This window comes from Mustela putorius, unplaced genomic scaffold, assembly GCF_011764305.1.
Source record: "Mustela putorius furo isolate JIRA1106 unplaced genomic scaffold, ASM1176430v1.1 tig00003911_pilon_pilon_pilon, whole genome shotgun sequence".
NCBI lineage: Eukaryota > Metazoa > Chordata > Mammalia > Carnivora > Mustelidae > Mustela > Mustela putorius.
The window spans coordinates 1,105,897-1,130,020 of NW_025422058.1; the positions used below are offsets into that span (position 1 = coordinate 1,105,897).

Genomic DNA, 24,124 nt, shown 5'->3' on the forward strand with positions numbered 1-24,124 from the left:
CCTTAGAAGATACGGGATCAATAAGCTACAAAAAAAAAAAATCATGAAAGCAGTAGAAGCAGTAAATGTCATATCCTGGGCCCAACTTAATTAGGCCAAGTAACATATTTCTGGAATACACACACACACATGCGTGCACGCACACACACACACACACACACACTCTCACATGTGTGTGTGTGTGTGTATAAAAAGACATAGTGTGTGTGTGTGTGTGTGTGTGTGTGTAAAGCCATTTGTTTTAAAGCACTTTTACATTTGCATGTATTGTTGTAAATAATACCTGGCCTTCCATTTCCAAGTAACCATTACTAGTATAAATAGTTTTAGTCTTTACCCCAATTACTCAATCATCTCTTTTCACTAACAATGCTAGAACGTTGTTTTACTTGCTTTGTGCTATGACATGCAAAATAATGTCACTAGCCTATATGCCTCATGTTTTTCAAATGTGTAAACCGATATAAACACAATAGTATTAATGGAAACAAACAAAATAGATTGTTTTAGTTAAATCGTCCATTCTAGCTTGTCTCATATATGCAACAGTGCATGTTTAAATAATAACTAAACTTAAGCAATAGCTCATGTTTAAATAATAATTAAACTTAAGAAATAGTAAAGATGCAAATAGATATTATTTGTACATTTTCAAAGAAGTGTGTTTTGGAAGAAATGGGGAATCTATGGTGTCCCAAGATACTAAAGTACAAAATTCCTTTGGCCTAAATTAGGAAAAAGGTAAGTATAAGAAGAGGCTCATGTATCCATCCGTGTCTACATTGAATCTGACCAGATGAAGCAGGTACAGAAGGGGAAATGAGGATGGATAAACATAAGGAAGGGTGAAATATTTGTTGCTGAATGAGAAAACATCATAGAACTTTGCTATCTGAAAGGAAACAGATGGCATACATGCGTGTTTCCACAGATATAAATAGTCTGTGTTTTAATGAAACTCAGGATAGAAGGCAAGGGGAACAGGCTGGCCTACTTTGTAAAAGATGAACACTTAGGGAGTCTCCTCCCATGACTCTGGGGCTTTGGCAGCCAGATCGTTCTGAGTTCAACCTGGCTGAGCTCAGGCTGGCGTAGTGACTAGAGCATTAGTGATGCCAAGTAGCCGTGGAGATTTTTTTGAGGGGGGCAAGGAGCCGCTGTCCCCGTGGGGCTGCCAGCCTGTTTGCCTGTGGGCTTCTCCCTCTAAGACAACAAAGAATTTCAAATCCTAAGGGAGTAAATGCAAGCAGGATATAGACGGCTGATGGCCAGGCTTTAGTGTACACAAGTCCACTTGGAGTTTGTAAAAATAACAATTCCCGGGTTGTATACCCAGAGATTAATGTTTAGTAGTAAATCTGGGGAGGCATCCAGAAACTCTGCAACTGATAACCATTCCAGATGACTCTGCTGCATGGTAATGAAGCACCGAGTCTTTTATAAGTTGGTAGGTCTGGGTTCAAACTCATTCATTGGCTCTAAGGATTCAGTAGGAACTCAACTTTGCATATAGTAAGAACTAAATGTACTCCAGAGAAGTTAAATTGGTGTTCCCTTCAGACCAACTGTATACTGAAACCAGCTAGTAAAATCATACTAAAGGGGTGTTCTGTTAGAAAATGGCTTTTGGAGATACCCAAATTCCACTACAAAGAGAAACCTGACCTCTGCTTTCTATTCCCGAAGAAGACAGGGGCTTCCTGGACAGTTTGTAGAAGAACCTGTAGAGTCTAAAATCGATAGTCTTTCCCTTAGTAGAAGCACATAGGTTATTAGCCTACGTTTCCCTGGACTGTGCCACATGCCCCATGTTCTGAAAGACTGTGGTGTAGCAAGATCTTGGCTATATTTCTAGTGCTTGCAGGACCTCCCCTAGATGAAGTGAGTCTCTGGCAGCTGTGTGCCCCTCAGGGAAGCCAGGGGCAAGAGGAAAGCCATATGCTGCTGGTCTGCTCCCGCTGTGCGGAGCCATTGTGTTTCTATTAATTTCAGCACACTTGCTAAATAAATTCAGGACTTTCTGTAGGTTCAGATTGTCTTTTCTTGCCAACCCCGAGTCCCCCTGAAATGCTGCATACATGGCAACCCAAACTGCAGATAGGTTTTGTGAATAACTCGGTAGCTGAGGGATAGAATCACTGTCACCCAGTCGTTCGGCACCACGGCCTTGTTATTCTGCTTACTGGGTTGCCTGTGGGTGATACAATTCCTTCCCCTGGGGTAAACCCAAGAGAGAAATGTCTTGTGTCAGTGAGGGAATCAGTCAAAACCAAATAACATCAAGCATTGTAACTTGGCCTACAATCTGGTTTTGGTAGAGGCCTATTTACATATTCAGGAATAGGTGCACCATGAAATCACAGAAAACGTGATAGAGAATGTAACATTGTAACTTCTCAAAAGCCCTATTAAAATCAACTGTACATCTATATATATGGATATATATAGAGAGAGGACTTTTAATCATCAGGGCATTTTTTCCACAAAGTCCGAAAGAAAGAAAAATAACCATGGAGTACTCTGGTATAGTCATAGGCCTAAACAGAACCAGAAATTTACTTTGTGCCTTCCCCAAACGTTATAGGAACATGGGTATGTATTTATTGCCATGGTCAGAAATCATTTTTGGACGGGGAAATTGAAGTAGAACAGGCAATGAGACTGTCATCTGTGGCCTTTTAAGCTTGGCAAGGTCTAGATCTGAAACTCTCTCATCACTAGATCTCTGTGACTCTAAACATTCCCATTCTTGCTTCGTTCTCAAGCCCTCAGCATTCCAGCCCTTATTCCTGTCTCCAGGTTCAAGCCTTCAACCTTTTGTCCTCAAGTTGGGCTAACAGAATGAGGCTGTGAGCTGCCTCCTGTATGAGGCCCAGGACTAAGAGCACGAGTAGGAGGAGTCTCTGTGGAGAGACTGGGAGCTCCGAGACAGGCTTAGGTGATTCTGATGAAAGCAGTGTGCGGCCGAGCCGTATCAGAGCCCGTGCTGAAGGAAAAACCAGTGATACTGATCCTGCCTTATTTAACATTTGGGTATCTTGCTCATCACGGAATTTTGGATAAACTCTGATGTTAAAAAAACATTGCCTTAAAATATTGGGTGTGTGATGACTGATTGTTTTGACACCATCTTAAATGTTATGCACCATGGAGGTGACTTAACTTGCCTCATCCTGGCTGCATCCTGACTAACGTCTTGCAAAGTACAATGTACTAAACAAAATCCACAGTATGTGATACAGAGGTAAACATGAAAATGAAAGAAAGGGAAGAAATTCACATTTATTGAGAGCCTACTACATATATGCCAGATATTATATTTATATACATAAATATACCATATCACATCATATATATTTACTGTATAATATATATGTGTCTATAATATGTGTGTGTTGATATATATTGGGCAGATATGCTATAACACACACACACACACACACTTTCTCTCTCTCTCATTCTATCCATTGGTTTTACATGTGAAAGATGAGAACAGAATAGTTTGGAAGGGTTAGATAGCTGGTCCAAAGTGCAGGGCTGGGGTCGAAAAGAGAAGGTGAATGGAAATCAGAGTAATGTGTTTATAAATTGAGAGTAAATCATAAACACTAATGGAACAATAATTATTGGTGGTGTTGCATGTGGGAAATGCAACAAAATATCATTCAAGTTTTTTATTAAAGAGCAATGTTTATACCTCTTTCACTGAAATTAAAAATATAAACTTGATGCTGAGAATATAAGTTTCTAATGTTACCCTTTCAAAATTTTACAGGAAATTTTTTGGTTACACATGATTTCTCAAGTTCTTAGATTGAATTACTGCTTTTTTAGCAGTTCTTTTTGTGTAACCCAGTACTATTTAGTGAGCTTTGAGATGGAAGTAAAAATATTTAAATGTCAGAGAGCTTCAGAGGTGAAGTATTTCTCTATTAATCAGTACTGGTGAAAGCTATATGAGTTAGAGGCAAGATCGGGGGAATCAATATTAATTATTTATGTTGCTCTTCTTGTCATGCTGAAATAAATATCTATGAATGACGTGATGGTTAAATCAGTATGTGTTGGGGCTTGAGAAAGGACATGAATATCTATGATCATATTTTTATGCATTACTCCTTGCAGAGTGGAATAAATATCTGCTAACAACATGACAGCAAAGAGATTTGTGCAGGGATAAAGAAAGAAATATCCATAGTCAATACAAAAGCAGGATTGTACACATAAATACCGGTGCTGGAAAAGGTCAGCAATGCTCACAAAAGGTTAATAAGATACTGAATATTTAAAGAAATAAAATAGATAATTAGAGCTAAATATAATTTTTTTCATTTAAGATTGAAGAATATACACTGAAATGTTAATGAAATAAGAATTAAAAAATAAAAAGGATCAAGAATTTATTTGTACACTGATGGTTTAATTTTCAATATTTTCAAAGGTACCTGAGAGGGAGCACAAAGAAAGGATAAAATTTTACTGTTAGGAGTCAGGCGGTCTTGGTTTGGGGGAACAGCTTTTGTCATTTAGACTTTATGATTTAGGAGAGGTGCTTAAGTTCTCTGAGCCACATTATTCTTGTGTAATTGTGGGTCATGATAGCTACTTTATGAGATGGTCATGAATATTAATGACATAAAGTGCCAAACACTAAAAAAGTTCCAGGTGCAATACCTGAAATGTATCAGTTATTCAATAAACGGTGGACCTAATTGTTCTTGCTGTTTTTTGGATACAAAGGAATACTATTTTAGAAAAAAAATTTGACATGACCTACAGAAATAACTATGCATACCTTGCGTACATGGAATAATGAAAATAATTGATATTTTTCCTATTCCCCAGACAAAGTCATACCTCCAGAATTAAAAATGGAGAGGAAAATCAATTTAAAATGCAGAGGGAGCCCATATTTAAAATTGACTAGTTGCCTTTATAATTAATGAAAAACTTGATTTTTTTTCCCCCTCTAAATACAAGGGACTTAACCACTTACATGAAATAACCTCTAGATTTTTCTTTTGGTTTAACAAAAGTAATAAGTTACTGACCAAGAAGAAATACTTCAGCAAAAAATGCATTGGATAACATTAAAAAATGAAAATTAGAGAGATAGACTAGCTACCTTCAGTAATAATGAAAATATTATTAGGATACTATATGTTGTTAGAAGCTATGGAAAATAGTGTTAATAGTAATGTGCAAATACAGAAAAAAAATCTCGGGGGAATAGAGGTCTGTTTGCAATCAGGAAACAACTCGCCCAAGCACATTCGTGTGTAATACCTGAAGTTTGTTGCTGGTCAAGGCTGACAATATAAGGCGTATAAGGCGTATAAGGCGGTGGTCGACAAAATGACTCTAGGATCCTCATGTTTGGTTTCTAATCCCAGCCTCGCCTCTTGTAAGCCGAGGGGTCTTGGACAAGTCACTTAACTTCTCCATGTCTCTTATGTATGTGGAAAAATGAGGTAACATACCCACCTCATAATATTGTATGAGGTTTAACCAACGTAATGCAGCCAGCAGATGTGTGGTTGTTAATAAGAGCTTGATAGAGAGCAGCTGGAAGGATGTCTACTCTACTAATGGGAATTTATTTTTATAAGAATAGAAAATTAAGTGTTTTTCTGTCTGAATGTTAAATTTAAAAATAAAAGTATTCTAAATATAAACATATTTTTCAGGCTGAGTTGAACTCAGACCAACCCCTTTCAGGCATCCAGGAAATTTCCAGGCAGTGCTGTCTCAGGCTGCCAGGCCGGGGCTCAGAGCAATGGCATGGCTTGGAGTAAAAGCTTGCCGCTTGGGTTTTCTTCCTCCAGGTCAGAGAGCAAAAGCTTTTAGTGAACACTTTATTTTAATTACTCTTGCCAGAATTTTATTTGTTCAGAAATTCGACCATTCCAGAAAATCCCCCCAAAACCCAAATTCGACCATTCCCCCAAAATACCCAAATTCTACTTCTGCTAAGAGAATGAGCATCCATTTACCACCACCAACCCCCATCTCCTGGAAGCCCTGAAAATAAAGGCACAATGGAGATTGAGCTGATGTCCTTTACCAGTCAAATCAAGATGCTCATGTCAACTAAGCGGCCATTTCCCACCCAAATTTCTTATTCTTCCTTATCACAGAATGCAACGCTAAATAATAATTTCATGACATTCAATCTTGCCTCCCCAATAGATTGTAATTTCTTTAGTCTTGAACTTCAATCATGTCCAACCTGGTGGTAGACACTTGGTAGATACTCAGTGAAACCTTGATACTTATTTATTATTACCTGAGAAAAGTTTAGACTCATTTTCTGCTTATATAGAAATATAAAAACTATCTATGGAAATCAAGGGATGAAATGTGATTAGCGGACGTACACATTTGCCAAGTCACATGCAACCTAAAAATGTATGTATTTTTAAAAGCTTTGAATGCAAAATAAAGGAGCATTCTATACTAGTACGGGCAGTGACTTTGAAAGTTCAGCTTCCTACTTTCATGGAGCCACAATCAAATCTTGCTATGTACCAGTCATCAGAGTGTGAAGTCTTCATCGTTACCCTGACATTTCATTTAGCTTCTGCTGAATACTCAGTCAATTCTTCCAAATGCAGAAAAATGCTCCTCGGCATTTACCTTGTCATTTTGATGAGGCTATACATCCCACAATCAAACAGAAATTGCCAGGCCTTCTTTTCTTTTATAGTAATTCAACGATGCCTTTGCAAATCTGAATTACTTGCATTGATTGGTGAAAATGATTTATTACTTTTTTCACACTTCCATATTGCTTAGGTAGAGGAAGATGTAATTACCCAGTTTACATATACACAACACTGTTTTTAAAACTTTTACACTTAAAGTGGAGATAGATTTGGGTTTGACACCATGCAACAAGGAAAATACAGTCTATGAGATTTGAGGCAATTTACTGAGTCACAGTGAAATCGGAATGGACTTTCTATTGGAAAGAGTGGCAGAAAATTGTCAGCAGGACTGGCACTTCCAGATTGAAGAATAATAGATAATTTCTGGTATCTGAAGCCTGTAATCTATAGATATGGATGACTACCAAATCCACAATTCTGTCTAGGCCTCTCTCCTTAGTTCTGGTCTGTTCGTTGGAGATTTATACCAAATGGCCTGCTGTTTCTTCAACCTCCAACTCTCTAAAATTGCACTCTTCATCTTTCCTTTCAAAACTGGTTACTTTGTTCACCTTTCCTATTCCTGTTAAAGTCACCATTATTTCCTCAGGCACTGAGAGGCAGGAGTGACATTGACATTTTCCTGTATATGAGGCAGCCCCTGGATTTCTGTGATTCCTCTTCCAGACGAACTTTCATACCTAACCCTTTTCCATTCTGGCTGATTCCTCCCAAGTTCAGTTCTGTCTTCCCATCCTTGCAGGGAGCAATGCCAAGCAGGAATGATGACAAAGCAAATCCTTTTGTTCAAGGAAACTTTTAATAACATTTGTCCAATAGGAACAAAAATCACTGTAGTAAACCCACATTCCAAATTATTGTACCTACTTGACTTCAAAGGAAACAAAAGGGGATCTTCAACTTAGAAGGAAAAAAAAAAACTTCAACTAAATTAGAGTAGCTCCATACATATCCAGTTACCTCTACTTTCTTTTCTTCTTTACACCAATTCATGATAGCCCCTTTCGTTAGACTAATATTCCTGCAACACATCAGTATTTCTTATCTCTGATAAAATCAGCCTTTCAAAGTGACTGGTTGTTTTTAACTGCCCCTATAGAGAACAGCCCAAAGAAATATTTCACTTCTTAAGTTTACTTTATTTTATTTTAGAAATTAGATTGTATGGTATTTGCATTCTATAAGGTCAACAAGGATATGTTACTTCACTGTTGGTCTTCTCCATGTTCGTATTTGGCTTATAACACAGTTGAGTGTCTGTGTTGTTTGGTTACAATTGAGAAACTAGTTAAAATTTATATGAAAATTGAACAAGTATTTTAGAATCCCCAAATCTTTTTCTTTTTTTTTGAAGAGTCCTGGGATTTATCAGAGCGTAGTTACATAAATATCTAGAATAGATCATCTGTAAGGAGCTTCCTCATTCTAATATTCTGTGCCATGTAAGTTCCCACCTGCCGCCACACATAAATAAAAATGAAGGGTTATGGGACAGACTAAGTCAAATCCAAAGAGTTTAGACTCAGAAGGACCTTAAAAGGCCAGCTTCCCTCCTGACTACTTTCTAGATGGGGAAATTGGGGACCATAGAGAAGTGCAATAATTTGTTCAGAGCTGCTTAACAGGACTGTCACAGTCCTTGTGCCCGGCAGGCAGCGTGGGCTTCATCTTTGTGCCAGTCCCCGCTGACATGCCCAGGCCCCTGAAAGTCACGTGGCATGGCCCTGGGAAATGACATGCCCTTTGGGGTTTGCATCACAGCTGAGGAATCTGCAGCTGAGGAAACCCATCTCTTACAATGAGATCTAGGGAGATCCTTTACAAGCTTGCTTTGACTTTCACTCTGGTTGTATAGCTTGCAGAGCAGTCAGCCATACAAACATTCTCGAAAAGACTTGGAACTAGGCACCTGCCTTCTGTGCTCTCGGGGTGTGCAGAAACAGGACCCCTATGAACCGTCTTTGAGCAGTATGATGATGCGTCTCTGTTAATTTGGAGATGGTGGACGATCTGTATGAGATGGCAAATGATAGGTAATGGCTGTTATTACTAACGTGACTGTGTGTTCCAGTTTGCCCATGGCATAGCCTGGTGTAGAGCAATGACGATCTCGTTTTAGCACTGCCTCTCACTCTCAGAAGTGTCCTACTTTAGTACGTAAGTTATAGAGTCACCTAGTAATAGCTCACTGTGAAAACACGTTCAATATTAAAAAAGAATCCTTTCCAGATGATCATAAAAATTCTTCTTAGCAGACAATGACTATACACGCAAGAATTCCTGGTGAATTTTAGCAAATTTCCCAAGTTTTTATGTATAAAGAAGAAAAAAGTTGACTTGTTTATACAAGGGTTTCTGAGAAAGAACTGCAAACTTTTAAACTAAAAATGTAATTTGGGTTTGTTGTGTGTGTGTAATTCTCTCCATCTGTCCATTTGCAGACGTCTATGCCCATTTGCAAAATAATACATTTCTGAAAATGTTTAGAATATACCCACTTGAGTCATCTTTAGTATAACTTTATATTCCATCCAAAGCCTTGTGACTTAAATGGATTTTTACACATTTATACTTAGACTCACTTAATTAAAAGCCTCTTTTGGTATGCTGCTAACAGGTATCAGTAAGTCTCCTGATCTAAATTGCAGAATTTAACCCAGCGATTACTGACCACTTTTACTTTCTTTAACACACTTTCAAATACAAAATCTTGTTGACACTCACATTAAATATGGTGAGTGAGGAAGTATATTTTTCAGTACAATTTCTCCTAGAGTACAACAATATTCCTAAGTAGCTTTAGAAAAGCACCCATGGTCAGTGTACTGTTCAATTCCTTCAGGAATTTATTCAATTCCTTCAGTTCCTTTACTGTTCAATTTTCTTCCTTTCAGTAGAACTTTCATCCAACTGACTATGCCCTTATAAACCCAAGAGAGAGTTTTTGGCTTTACATGCATCTGTGTCTTTTATCTCTTACCCATGGCAAATTGTGTCCTGGTCTCCATTGTATCTTATAGCTTGCTCTGCTCAGTATTTTTTTTTTTTTTTTTTTTTTTTTGCTCAAGCAAAAATTAAGGTATACATTACCAATTCAAAGCAGAACAAAAATTGTAAAAAGTTTGTGTTTCATACCACAACAATTGTTGTGACCCTTTGTTTGACAATGTATTTCTAAAATTTTTAATCGAAGTACTCATAAAGGCAAAGGGGAAATAATACATAACATCGAGAGATTCTGGGGGACTGTTACCCAAGGTCACTCTTTTCTAACATAAAATCACTTTGAAGGCTTGAGTTTCTTCTTAGAAATATGTATGAACTTTCCAACTTATTTCATAATATATTTGTAAACTTTGGAGTAGAAACATAAAGAACAACTTTCAAATATTTGAAGATCTATAGAATTTCTAGGAAAATGTACCAGGTTTGTCTTACAACCTGAGTACACCATGCTGTATGCAGTCTGAAAAACATAGGTTTAAAACAAAAGTGTGCTTGGTTATAATTCAAGCAGCAGATAGGGTTCTAAGAATTTCCTTCCTTACCCTAAATTTCAGATTGTGATTTTTTTTCATAGTTTATTCACCCCATAACTATCTATCTATCTATCTGTCTGTCTATCTATCTATCTATCTATCTATCATCTCTCTGGCTTGATAGCTGATTTCTAAGTAGCTACATTTAAACAATATTAAATGATATTAATTACTTTCACCAACATGATTCAACATTTATTCCTAAGGAAGGGCCCCTTCCATTGTTCTTAATAACTAAAAACAAGATAATCATTTTTTTTTTTAACTTTCCTATCAGCTTTTATTCTTGTATGTGGCAGATTAAAGACAGCTGGAAACAGTCACATCAGGGCAGGATTCTGGTAGCGTGGGAAGCCTCAGGGAATGGCTCTGCTCCAAGCTAAGGGCGAGAGAAGGAAATGGACATGCTGACCTGCTCTGTGGTAGTCACCTTCATGTCCACTGTTCTGCTCCATCCTCACGACAACTTCGTTCAAGACTTACTTAGTATCCTCACATCATTCCTCTGAGCTAGGTCCTATCATTATTCCCATTAGAGGTGAGGAATCTAAGCTTTACAAATATTAAGTAGCTTACTCATATTCATGTAGCTGTGCTTGGCAAACTCAGATGCAATCCGAATCAAACTTTCCTTAAAGCGCTTGCTGCTAACAGTACTGAACTCTGAACTTCAGTTTATTTCATGATGGAAATTGAACTTCTGTTTTTCCCCCCACCATATCTTTCTTGCAACCAGTACTAAACTAACACAAAGATTAAAGGTTGGCCAGAAAGCCAGTGTGTGACTGGGACTAAAATTTATCTTTGAGTTGTAAGACTGTGGAGAAACTTGTATTTAACCAGAGTTTGTTTCTGCCTCTAGAAAGAATATTCTGATGAGCAGCTTAGGTGATGGGGTGAGACTTTGAGGCGTTAAGGGATGATGCTTCAGTACAAAAAATGTCATTTGTCTGCTTTTAATGGAAGGTAGGTTTAGATTATTCCTCAGTTTTTATATTAGTGAAAAAGATAGGAAACTTTGGGGCCACATCTTAATTGTATGAGATAACAGATTGAACCCTGAGAGATGCCGCCCGCAGAGCTCTGACAGCCTCCCCCTGATGAAGCGTGGTCCTAGGTAGGAGTCTTGCATGAATTTGAGTAACACGGAATCGTAATCATATAGCAGAGGCACTAATTCTCAAGTTGAAAGCCTGAGGTTTCCTGAATTCATTACTAAAACCCCAAGGTTGACAACCCCAGAATTCACATAATTGGTTGGCCCTACCCTAACTACAGTCTTGGTAACAGAGTCACTGTTCCAGTATTTTTCACTCCACTGCCCCCTTTTTACCAGCTCATTCAGTAATTGAGGACATCTGGGACCCTGTCTTACTCTGGGTCTAAAAATACATCTCTCACTAACACCATTTTGAGGTGTCCAGATAGACACTCTAAATGAGATCATTTGACACGGCATATGTAATTCCGCCAAAGTGGTTGTTGGGCTGGAGTCACTTACGTGACAATGCCATCATATTATAAAGCAATTTAAATAGTGCCTTTCTCTTTTTCTCTGTCCGTCACTAACACACACACACACACACACACACACACACAGGATTACATAATAAAGATAGAAGCCATATTTTAAATGTGCTGGTATTAGTTTTTGCCAGTTTCTGAAATCCAATAAATAAGGGCTTTACTCTTCTAAAAGATAGACTTTGTTGTTTTACTATTTACTCATTTAACAAGCAGTCACTAAATTCTTTCTTCATGCCATACAGTAGTGAGCAAAAGAAAGTCTCCGGTCTCATGGGAGCTTGCATTCTAATGGTTTGAGAAGAACACTAAACAGATAGATGTCCCATGGTGATAACAAGTGCCCTGAAGAAAATATGGGGTGGGCAAGGAGGTTACGAAAGGCATCTTTGGCAAGGTGGATTTTGAACAGAGACAAGAGAGAACCTATGAGGGCTGGCTTTTCCAGGAAAAGTGCATATGCCTGTTTCGGGAATATCACAGACCTATTGACAAAGTGATATTGACATTAGAGCAGAAAATCACAGTTTTTTTTTTCATGTTTTAAATTTTGTGTAAGTAATACAAAACTATGAACATTTTTGTTACTTTAAAATGTCTGTCAAGGAAGAACAGTCCTGAATTAGAAAGAAAGAAAAAAAAAACTGGCTTGTTATTTTCCACTTATATAGTTTTTAAGGATTTCTATCCAATTTTCTTGAGGGTTTTGTGATTTAATTTTCTGAGATAAAGTGGTCTGCTAAACCCTAAGACACACACCAAAGATGGAGTGGATTAGTCTCTATTAGAAAGAACAAGAATCAAGGGTGTGTATGTTGATGCTGTATAGTCCTTATGAAAAATAAAAATCACACAAGGGTAGAGAATGGAGAAGGAACACTTAATGTATCCCCCCCCACTCAATTGTTTCTACTTCTCTCTCTTATCTTCACAATGTTTAAACTTTTTTTTTCTCCCTTTAACCTCATTTGAAGTGAATTGAGACCTTTAATAATACTAACACTACTCCATACTTCCTGAATTTTTATGGTCTGGACCTTTGATAATCTCAAAAAGGAATAGGGATGTAATCATCTAGTCACCAACTTAAAAAAAAAAAATCCCCCTTCCATATGTATGTGTATGCAAACACACATACATTCATACGTATACAATGTATTCAACCGCTACCTGGAGGATTTTCTATCAGAATCAGAGAACATATCATGGAATAAAGATGCTGGTGATGGTGATGAAAAAAAGTACTCATATTAGGCTCTCTTATTCCCAGGTCATCTATAGTTTGTCTAAGTCTTTCCTCATGTCCTTGGGTTTGGTATCATAATTTTCTTTTCAGGCAGGGGAATGGAAGTTCTGAGAGGTTGGGTATTGCCTCCAAGTTGATATAACAAAAATGTTGCAAAGAGTATATTCTAACACTGGGTATCTATCCTATTTCTGTTATATCCCATTGGTGCCAAGAGAATTCTTCCCGAAGGTAGGCTACATAATTTTGAAAGGTGATATATTTCTGCCTTTTTAGAGTAAATAATGGGAGGTTTAGAGAGTTAATCCTGATCTATCTGTAAGAGTTTCATTTGATACTTTTACTGTGGCTTTAGTCTGTGAATACATGTGGGTGTGGCAAGCATTCAGTACATAGATGCAGGTTCTTGTCCTGTGCCTGGAACATCATATGTGTTTGACAAGTGTTAGCTAAAAACATGACAAGAGCAACCACAAAAATAGAAGCAGGGTGGAGAAGGGTATTTCTCCCACCAGTGTCTTTAAGAGTTCTTAATTAGCTCCCTCTTCACTTCATTGAAGAATGAAGCTATTCAGTGTTTCTTGTTGTCAATTTACTGGTCATAGAAGCAGGAACTTTTATTTAGTAATTTTTACAAAGTGTTTCTGGTTTTTTTTTTTCAGGTTTATAAGGAATCACTAATTTGAGTCCTTTGGGTCTTAACACCAAAAATGGGAAACGAAAGCTTTAGACATCCGTCCATTGTAAAATGCTTCCATTTATTTTAGCCAGAAGAAAAAATACGTAGTGAGATGCCATGCACGGAGGAACTGGACCCATGCAGGACATGTGTTTCTAAAGTTATAAGTGAACGGACTGTTGGCAATATGGTAATGCAGGGCTATGGTTAGGAGCACAGGCTTGAACAAGTCATTCCAGTCCTATGAGCCTCAGTTCCCTTATCTGTAGAAGGGGGGTGGTGGTGTTAGTATCTAGAAGGGCAGGTGTTATTCTTCTTAACATAATTGCCTATTTTGTTTCTTCTTTGATTCTCTTCCTTTCTGATTTCTGAAGTAGAAGCAAGGAATCTGATAATCAGTTCTACTAAGTTGGTCACAGGACACTTACCCTTTTCTGTTTTCTTTCTGGAAATACTTCCTACCACCCGCCCCCACCCCTCACCTCCACACTCACAGGGCCATGAGATGGGTAACTGGAAGCAATGGGCTGGCTCAAAGAATTGGGCTTAGTGATGGAAACTGCAATGCTGAGGCAGCCAACATAAGACCCATTTCTAACAAGATGGGAATGTCAGGTAGGTTTTCCCCAAGGAATCCGCCAGCTTCTGTCTTCCTTGGTGTTAGAACCCTTTAGAAACATGTGGATTAGATGGCAAATGACTTCGAAGCTTTTAAAAGATAGTTCATTCTTTTCATCATAACTTAATTAAATAAGTCCATTTCTGGGGGTGGTTGTAGAACTTACCTCCTGCAAGAAGGGAAAAATATCCCCTTGTAAAACCAGGCTCACCTGTCATCATAATTCATCACTTTCTGTCAAAGTACTTTTAAAAATGATGGATGTTAATGATCACCTTAGTTAGGAGGTATCATTATTTATTCAAAAAAATTGAGCCAGTTGGATTAATAGTTAGAATAGTAAGTTGGTGGCTTGGACAATAGGGGGAAAACCAAAACCCCCTTTTCTGAAAATAATGAAGAATTTATTATTTACTAGGGCCTTGGTAGAAACAAAGCAACACCTTAAATATCATGGTCCCAATATTTTATTTCCATATTTCTCGCACAAACTTTCCAGACTTAATTTATCGGCAATAAAATAAATAGAACATATATGTGACCAGAAAAACAAATGGCTTTACTTATCACATTTGGAATCTGAATCAGATATATTCAAATTTAATAACAACTTAATTGATGTGAAACTTTTAATAACTCATTAAAATTCACACACTTATTTGGAGTGTAAATTTGTTTATTGACCTTTTGTTGAAGGAACTTCCTATCGTTTCTGTAGTCTTTTATATCTAATTATATGAGTGATGATAAGTTTGAAGAAAGAGGGTATGCTTAAGACATGTGCTATATTTCTGTAACTTGGAGGATCTTATAAATCTTGCCAGGAATATGTTACACAGAAGATACCTATGGTTAAATACAGCTTTTCTTAGTTCCCGTTTAGTAGGGGGAGCAGGATTTTTCATTTTTGGCTAAATCTGGCTATCATGTATCAGGAATAAATGTGTGTTGACTTGAAAGGTATCTACTATGCTGTATATTATTTAGTGCCTTGACAGGTTATTGATTTAAAAAAAAAAAAAAAAGGTTTGACTTCTCCTCCATATAAAGTCTGACCTTGGGACATGACTCCAGATTTTTTTTTTTTTTTTTTTTTTTTTTTGTAACAGCTAGTAAGAAAATTTCCCTTTTAGTAGCATGTCAGGGGGCTCGATACACGTTTAGCAGACTACTAAGCCACCTTAAACCTTCTCCAAGGCATACATAGCTAGGAACAGGCCCTGGAGTAGCTTTTGGGTGATCGCAGAGATGGACGATGAGTGTCTGTGGCCCCATGTGGGGAGAGGTCGAAAGGACAAAATTGAATACACCGTTCCAGAGACCCTGCTGCTGAAATCAGCAAGAGACTAGCAATGTCGAATAGCAGTCTACCTTTCTTTCTAGATTTATTTGATGTTACTTAAAAGTGTACTCTATATTCTATTTCAGATTGTTCTAAGCTATTAGAGAAACCCAACGGAGAGAAAAAACTTTCACCTTCAATTAGCATATGAAGTTGCCTGCTTCTAGAGACCAGTACATTCACACACCAACTCCAGGAATGCCTGGAAAGGAGGTGGTTTGAAGTAGGTCTCTTGGCAGCTAAACTCAGTCCCCACATGCTAGGAGTCAGGTAGAGCAACGAGCGGAGTGGATGTGAACAATGGGATCCCCCTGATTGGGAAATGGGTTTGCCAGAGGGAGAGGAAAGAAAAGACACACTAGGAGTAATTTCAGGGAAGAGCAACAGACCCCAACCCCGGAGTACATCCGCAGAACAGTGTGACGTTGTGGACTAAGGCCCCACTATTCTCTGAAAGAGAATTTGAGACTACACATAGATGACTTGCGCAGATGTGAAACATTGTTTTATCCTTTGCTCCTCCGAAGGCTGGCTCACACTCATACGTAATTGCTTTTTGAAAAGCAGAAACCTTTGCAGGGTGCAGTGGAGCTTCCTCCTGGGTCAGGGGATTGGGGAGTCAAGGCAGATACTGGAGGCCTAATCATGAATGAGTAACCCCCTGCTTTGTACATTGAACTCTCAGCTGCAAAGCAAGAAATCTGGATCTAGGTGATGCCCAGCCTCCCTCCAGGCTATCCAAATAAAACACTGAAGGAAATTCTCTTAAAACTTCATCACATATTTAATCACTTGAAACATTTGATAAATATACATTTTTTCATATGGAGTCCTTTTTTCCCCCTATGCTTTTCTTTCACTCAGCTAAGGTACAGGGGGGAACAGAAGTGTCCTAGAAGGTACTGGATAAGCATGTGTCATGCAAGTCCAGCTTTCTGATAACTTATGTCATTTTGGGCAAATTACATACTGTGACTGTAAAATTCTGGCTGCTAAGTTGAAATTCAAGAAACACGGGCACCCTGAAGCTGTTCTAAGATTTCTGTCTCAAATTTTGCAATTTGTACTTTTTTTGCCTACTTATTTTAATCTTGTAAAAATACATGTTCATACAAATACGTATACATATTCTAGTACAAAAGCTAGAAGAGGAAAATATTTGTTCTCAATTCAATGATGGAGGTTTCTTCCTCTGTTCCTTTATCATAAATGTAAAATATATTAATGATAGCAAGTCCTATTTCAGAAACTTTAGATGAATTACCTTGCAAACGTGAGAAGCTAACTGGATCTGATTTTATCTTTTTTTGTACCTTAAAAATTAGATAAAAATTAATTGCTCTATTCTCCTGAGTGGATAAGGTTCACATCACCACATGAGGCAACAGAATGTTCTGACTTGGGTAAATGTTTTTCTCCCCTAAGCACAGGCCCATTTCTTTGTGTGGTAAAACTTCCCATAAGCAGCAGAGAGCAGGGAGCTGGAGAGCTGAATTTATTGCAACTGGGTAGGCCTTTGGATGCAAACATTAAGCTTGGTTGGCTGGCGCAGCCTTTTGGATCCTGTTGCCCCACAGCACTGCTTTAGGAAGCAGCTGGGACCTTCACTACATCTGGTTATACTGGGGATTAAGATAAGAGGAAGGGAGATGATACTTTTCCCTCTGTGTATTGGAGGATGCCTGATTAGTTTCCATCCTTACTCAAGGGGAGAATAAAGCTATTTAAGTAATTCAGCTTAGGGGGGAAAAGAAAACAACTTACGAGTTAATTCAGGAAATAAAGGAATTTTCCAGAATGATTTGAACTGTTCCTCTCTATTTGTTTCAGCGCGTCTTGGGTTTTTCAAGTTCATTTGCAAGCATATATTTCTGCCCACTAAGCTCAAACACCAATGATGTCAACTCAACAACTCTTCAGACACTTAGGAACTTCCAAATATAAACCCACCATTCTGGTTTTTGTAGGACTGTGTCAAGTGGGATTTCTGGTGATCAGTGACATTCACTGAATCTTAAAGGGGGCGGACGAATCAGGTAGAAAAAGTGAGGGTGTAAATATGAAGGACTTCCAAGTTGAAGGGATATTGTGACCAAAGAAAAATCATGTAAGAAAAAAGAGAAGGAGTTGGTGTTTCCAGAGAATAAAGTGGGGGTGGGGGGTGAAGAAAGATGGAGTTCATGGAAGAAAGCACAGACCAGGTCACAGAGGGCCCCATTAGGGAGTTCATCCTGTTTTCTACAGGAATTGGAGAGCCACTTAAGGTTTTTTTAAAAGGGCAATGGCATATCTACATTATTTATACAGATTTCTCCAGCAGTGTTGTGGGAGACACGGTAGAAAGGGTTAACACTGAAGGTAAGAGAAACTGTGAGGCGTTCATGATGATAGACATAGTAAAGAGAGGTTTGAGGGTGGAGAGAACAGGCAGACATCCCGTAGTTGCACTTGGATGACATTGAGGAGGTGAAGTTTATAGAAGGATATTAAAGGTAGTTGAGAGAAATAAAATGACCAGCCCTCTCCTACCCTGGCTGGATGGTGGTACCAACAACCACTCAAGAATACAGTGGACAGAGCAGAGAGAACAGGGGAATCAGTAGAGGATGTTTGGAAGAGGAAGTGTCTGGGGAGATAAGGAAGGGAGCTATCTGATAGGCGGCTGGGTATATAGGTCTGAGGTTTAGAAGAAAGGTGATGCTGGGGAACAATGGATTGGAGACTCATCAGAGTCTATAAGTAGCAGCTGAAATCATGTAAAGAGACCAGGGCATCCAGGGAAATCATGTACCATGGAAGAACAGAGTGCTCAGGAGAGAAGCCTGTGGTGCTATAGCATTCAAGAGCCAGCAGGACACATTTGGTAAATTACTTAATACCCCCCAAAACTCAGAAAATAGCTACTTCATTTTTGTGTTGTGGAATGAGAGGAGGTAACACACGGACAGTGTTTGACTCAACTTTGCGAATCCCTAAATGCTCCTTTTTCTTCCTCTTTCATTCTATACGAGTGCTGTAGCTTTATTACCTAGCAGAGATGGTAAATGGGATTATTGCTTTAAATAAGAGCAGAACGTGTGTTGTTGGTTTTTGCGGCAGTTGTAACCTGTGATAATGGTATGTAGACTTGAATGAAATGGCTTGTTGATTCAAATTGCATGGGAAGCGTTGGTGGTATAGTGGTGAGCATAGCTGCCTTCCAAATTGCATGGGAAAAAACTACATAATCTTACACTTGAAAAATATTTGACCCTGTCATCATATATAACCCAAATTTGCAAATGGATTGCTATACCTGCATTTCTAGAAACGTCCACTTCTGTGTGAAAATCATAGTTTAAGCTGGAGTGTGGTAATACATAACCAGTAATTCGTAAGTACATATATTCAGTAGTGACCTGGCTCATTCTAATGTATTACTCAAGTGCAAGGTAATGGGAGAAGTGATGATGTTGTTCAAGAATAAAGAATCTTGTCAAATACCAGGCTAGGTCTTTTCTACAAAGATCAACTTATTTGATGGAATCAGCATATAGAGAAAATAAGGGACAAGACAAAGGAGGTCATAGGGACAAAGGAGCATATTTACTGTCTCTGGGCCAGTACATTTTTTTACTTTTTTTAAAGTAAATTTTTTCTACCTCATGCTTCTAACTCAGTACAACTTTATTTAGTAAACACAATTATTTTAGGTCGATGATAGACATTTGTGGACAATATCTGAACACTTTGGCTCTAATCCTCTCACCATGAAAATTATAAGTTTTAAGCCATTACCCTCAGAATTCTACCATTTTCCCCCATTTATGATATTTGGTCACCACCAGCTATGTGGTTCAACACAACCCAGCTCTTATGTGGGGTAACGACTAGTGTGAAAGTCTTCTCTACGCCAAATATTTATGATCCCTTACATTTTTCTATAGTGGTTTGCGTAGCATAAAAATCCAGTCCTGTGCTAGAGGCAGGTGAGCTGTCTAGCTCTGATGCTCAGGTGCAGAAATGGGTCTGTCATGCCCGGAGCTGCTGCTGCTCCCACCACTGGGGGACAGAGCACATTTGTGTTCACGCATGGAAGCTTTTAGCTTGATATGCGTTTACTCCTGAAGAGTGATGGTGTGGAACTGCAGTCAGCAGACATCCACTGTGGAGTTGGTTGCTCCTTCTGAAATTGAAATAAATTGGCTGAGGGAATGTGCAGAACAGCAGTTGGTGAATTTAACACAGGGCACTGCGGGCCCACATGGATAATGACTGTATTATATTAAAGCAGAGAAAAGCAAAGGGAAAACCTACTTAAGGAGATTGTATCTCTCAATACATATCAAGGCATCAGAAATGTAAACAGATCTTTTATTATTTTAATTGTAGCAAAACTGAGTGGAGAGGGAATTTAATTAGCCCATGAATGATTTCACTGGAACTTCCATCTCTTGCTAATCCGTCCTTGATTATTGCTGGTAGATTAATCTCTCCAGTAACAGGACTTTCAAGAACCAGTTCCTAAACTCAAGAACTTATCTTTAGACCAGATCTGAAAGGCTTTAAATTTTCTACCCCAGCTTCTTTATTCATATATGTTACCCACTGATCTCTACGTGGATGCTTCTGCATTTGTAGAAGTGTTTGTGAATTTCAGAGGGGCCCAGAAAGAACCCTGGCTGCCCTCCTCTCTGCGGTGGTGGGGGGAAAAGACTGGTCCACCCCATCTTCTACAGGTGGAAATAAAATTCAGGTGTAGGCCTTGAGATATAGACATGAATAGGGAATTCTCTTTGGCCTCTTGGAACTTATGATTTAGGACTAAGAGATAAAATAGAGCAAAAAATTATGCTGTAATAAAGTGAGTATAACATACAAGAGAATTCAAAATAGGCAATGACTAAGAGGTTGATTGGAGAAGGCTATAGGAAGGACTGATGTACTAAAAGAGGGGAAAGACTCTGGTCTAAGTGGGTATATCACGGACTTTGGACTCAGAAATCCAGGGTTTCAAGCCTAGTTTAACCATGTTGGACATGCCCTATGAATACTGTAGCCTTGTGTTCCCCATCTATAAGGTCGGATATAAATAAGAGGATGTTTTGCTTTATCAGTGACTTCCTGTGCATTCTAAGTCAGTAACTGATCACCCCACAGGAAAAAAAAATACCTTGTCATCTCCATTCCACACTGCACACCTCCTCATCAGCGTAAATAATCTCCCAACCATGTCTCCCAGGGAATTCTAATACCAGTCCTAACCTTTGCTGGGCTTTTCGGGTTTCTGTGCTTTGGCGTTCCTAGTAGCCATACCACTAACAACAACAACAACAACAACATCAGCAATAATAATAGAAACAGGGACTGCAAACATGGACTGAGTGTCAATTTGTTTGGCCAGCCATCTACTTTTCCTTCCCATAAACTATCTCACTTAATTCTTATTCTATCTGAGGAGGTAGGTATCCTGACTTCCATTTAAAGACAGGAACCTGAAACTCAGGGAAGGTAAGGGACATTTCCAAGGTCATCCAGTGAGTCAGTGACAGACCCGGCTATCAAATCTTTCTAATTCAAAGGTCACCTGCTACCCTGTTCAGGCCACTACAGTCTACCTCTCTGCCCTTTGAAATTGGGGCAGAATGTGGAGTTGGGGCAGAATGTGGGGAAGATGGAGATTTTATAGGAACTTAATGCATCTTCAGCTGGCAGACTAATGGATGGTCTCCAAACTGGTCTGGAAATGCTCAAAGCAGCACTAAATTGTGGAAGGACAGGCTCTGGAAAGGGAGCCTAGAGAACGTGCTGAGTATCAAAGGAGAACAGTAAGTAGATGGTACAAAACTTCACAGAAGATCTCTGGCATCTCTCATGTTCCCAGCAAAAATTCATAATTACAATGTTTAAAAATGACTAATGTTCTATAATGTCAGTAGAGGAAGCTGTGCTCACTTTATGGCTTCAGTGGGAATAACAACATATTTTTTTGTGCAGAGTCTAGATTACTGCTCTTAAGACACTTTTTTGATATTTCACCTAGAAGTGGTTAAAAATTTGTGTAGGCCGTCCTGTCTTCTAGAGGAAAACAGAAATATCAAGGCAAAAAAAAATGAAAGCATTTCTTCAAAAGTTCATGAGGTAAAGTCATCGATAGATTGATGTTATTATTGTCATTGTTTAAAGACCATTCACTGGAGGTGGCAGACGGTGAATTTTTGAGAATGCAGCTGAAAGGAACATAATGAAACATTCAGAAGTGTGCCATATGGAGAAAATATTTGTCTTTATGTAAGTGCAATTGAACCCTGTAGCCAACAAGAATAATTGTTAGATCTTCTCTTTAGGTAGTTATTTTTCTGGAGTTATTGCAACCCAGTCCTGCCCAGAGGCAAGGAAAATAAGCTGGACATGTTTTTGAAACTCTTTTCAGAGTTATAATTTTATGATATTGTAATAAATTCCAAGATGACCATGGGGAGTGTGTTGTTCTACACAAGCATTTTATTGCTACCATGCATTTGCAGTAATTGGAGATAATTTACTATTTTATGAAGCATAACAGAATAATTGCACTATTTTCAACTTTAAAGAGAAAAGACTAGGAGAGGTCTGGTCAGAATGATAAATGATTCACATCCCCCTACGAATGTTTCCTTTTAAAAATGTCACATACAATCATATTCCAGGTTTTCATTTTTAAAATATTTTAATCTTCATTTTATTAGAATGTTGTTAGTTTGGTGTTCTATTGAGTTTTTGTGAATGATGCTAATGTTTTCAATTTTAGAAACTCTTTCCTTTTGCCTCCATGTGACACACACATCAGTTTCACAATCCAGTGGACCTCCTCATTAAAGACACATTAGTGTTCTGTCCAGATGTAATCCGATCCATATAGTCCTGGCCAGAAGTATCCAAACATGTCTTATATTTTGGGAACATATTTCAGATAGCTATATTCTGCCCCAGTTAAGTGTTCTGGCCTTGACTTAAAATCACAATCAGGAGTGCCTGGGTGGGTTAAAACCTCTGCCTTCGGCTCGGGTTGTGGTCCCGGGGTCCTGGGATCGAACCCTGTGTCGGGTTCTCTGCTTGGCGGGGAGCCTGCTTCATTTCCTCTCTCTCTGCCTGCCTCTCTGCCTACTTGTGATCTCTGTCTGTCAAATAAATAAATAAATAAAATCTTAAAAAAAAAATCACAATCATGACCTCGAGTGGAAGGCTATATGAAGGAATTTTTCCAGGCTTGGAAAGCCCCAGAAGGAGGAGCACTTCAGAGAGAGTTGGGTAGCTGTGTTGCCCCTCTGCAGCTCTGAGTTTAAATTATCCGGAAGGGGGAGTCCAGGGTTGACCTCTTATCTCCAAGTAAGAGCAACTATCTCAAGCTTCTAAAAGGCATTCTGCTATCTCTCCTCACCTTTGGATTATCATGAAAGTACCAGGGTTTGGGTAGTGTTTCTAAACTTTCCTGAGAAAGGAAATCCAACGACTTGGAAAAGATTTTGCTTTGGGCTCCTTACTGCTTGGATCGGATGAATTAATGATTTATGTTTTTTCTACAAGTCATGCTCTTGCACATCAAGGTCTTGGTGAAACTCTTCCTTCTCTGTTACCTACTCATTTTTCAGTTTTCAGCTTATTCATATGACTGCCTTAATCCATCAAGGCAGTATGAACACTAGTAATCTGTGTTCCCACAGTGCGAGGGGTCCTCCTTAACAAAAACATGCCAGGTTCTTTCTGAGCTTCTTTTTCTGCTATACTGCTTGTTTCTTGAAGGTGAAGAGACCATGGGGGTTTGCTCACCATTTTTTCATCAGAATGTGTTAAGCTCCCTGTTACATAGTCGGAACACAAAAAACATTGTAGAGAGGCAGCAGAGATGGAGAGACAAAATAATAACAGATAATTTTCCATTTTTGAGGCGGCACTAGTTAACAACTATGGGAATCCTGATGTCAAATTTGGATCACCCTATAGCTTGAACCAGACCAGAATTCTACTAACAACTGTTTGGGGAAGTGGGCTTAGTGGTGAACTGATCTTTTATTAAAACTTCACATTTCCCTGGCAGGAAATACTGTCTTCTTTGTTCTCTGACAGTATTTTCTAAAGTCAGCGTGGAATATAAATAGATGTTAAAAGAAAATGGATTTTATGATCACCTAAGTTTGGAAAGCACTGGGTTGAATAAAGTTAAATAAGTTTTATTTTTAGCATATTAGAGTTTGTTACATGCTGCTTAATACATAGTATATAGCTCCAAAGGAAAGAGACACGTAAATTTCCAAAATTTAATTGACAATAGAATTTTTCTTTACTAGATCGTCTCATAGAATTTAACCAACCCACAGTGTTTCTTGGCCACCTAACACCATCTAGTTTGAAAGCTGTATCTCTTTAGCATAAAATATCTATCATTAAACAACTATTTATTTAGTGCCCATAAATGCCAGATTCAAAGGCACAGCGTTTTCCCCCTGCCCTTATCACAAGTGTCTTCTTGTAAAACACCTAGTTAATTC

At 38.5% G+C, this 24,124-nt stretch overlaps 1 protein-coding gene across 2 annotated transcripts in view; it reads right to left on the reverse strand.

Moving 5' to 3' along the window:
- Positions 1 to 24,124, reverse strand: part of SYT1 (synaptotagmin 1) — a 540,926-nt gene that overhangs the window by 276,139 nt on the left and 240,663 nt on the right. The window lies entirely within an intron of this gene.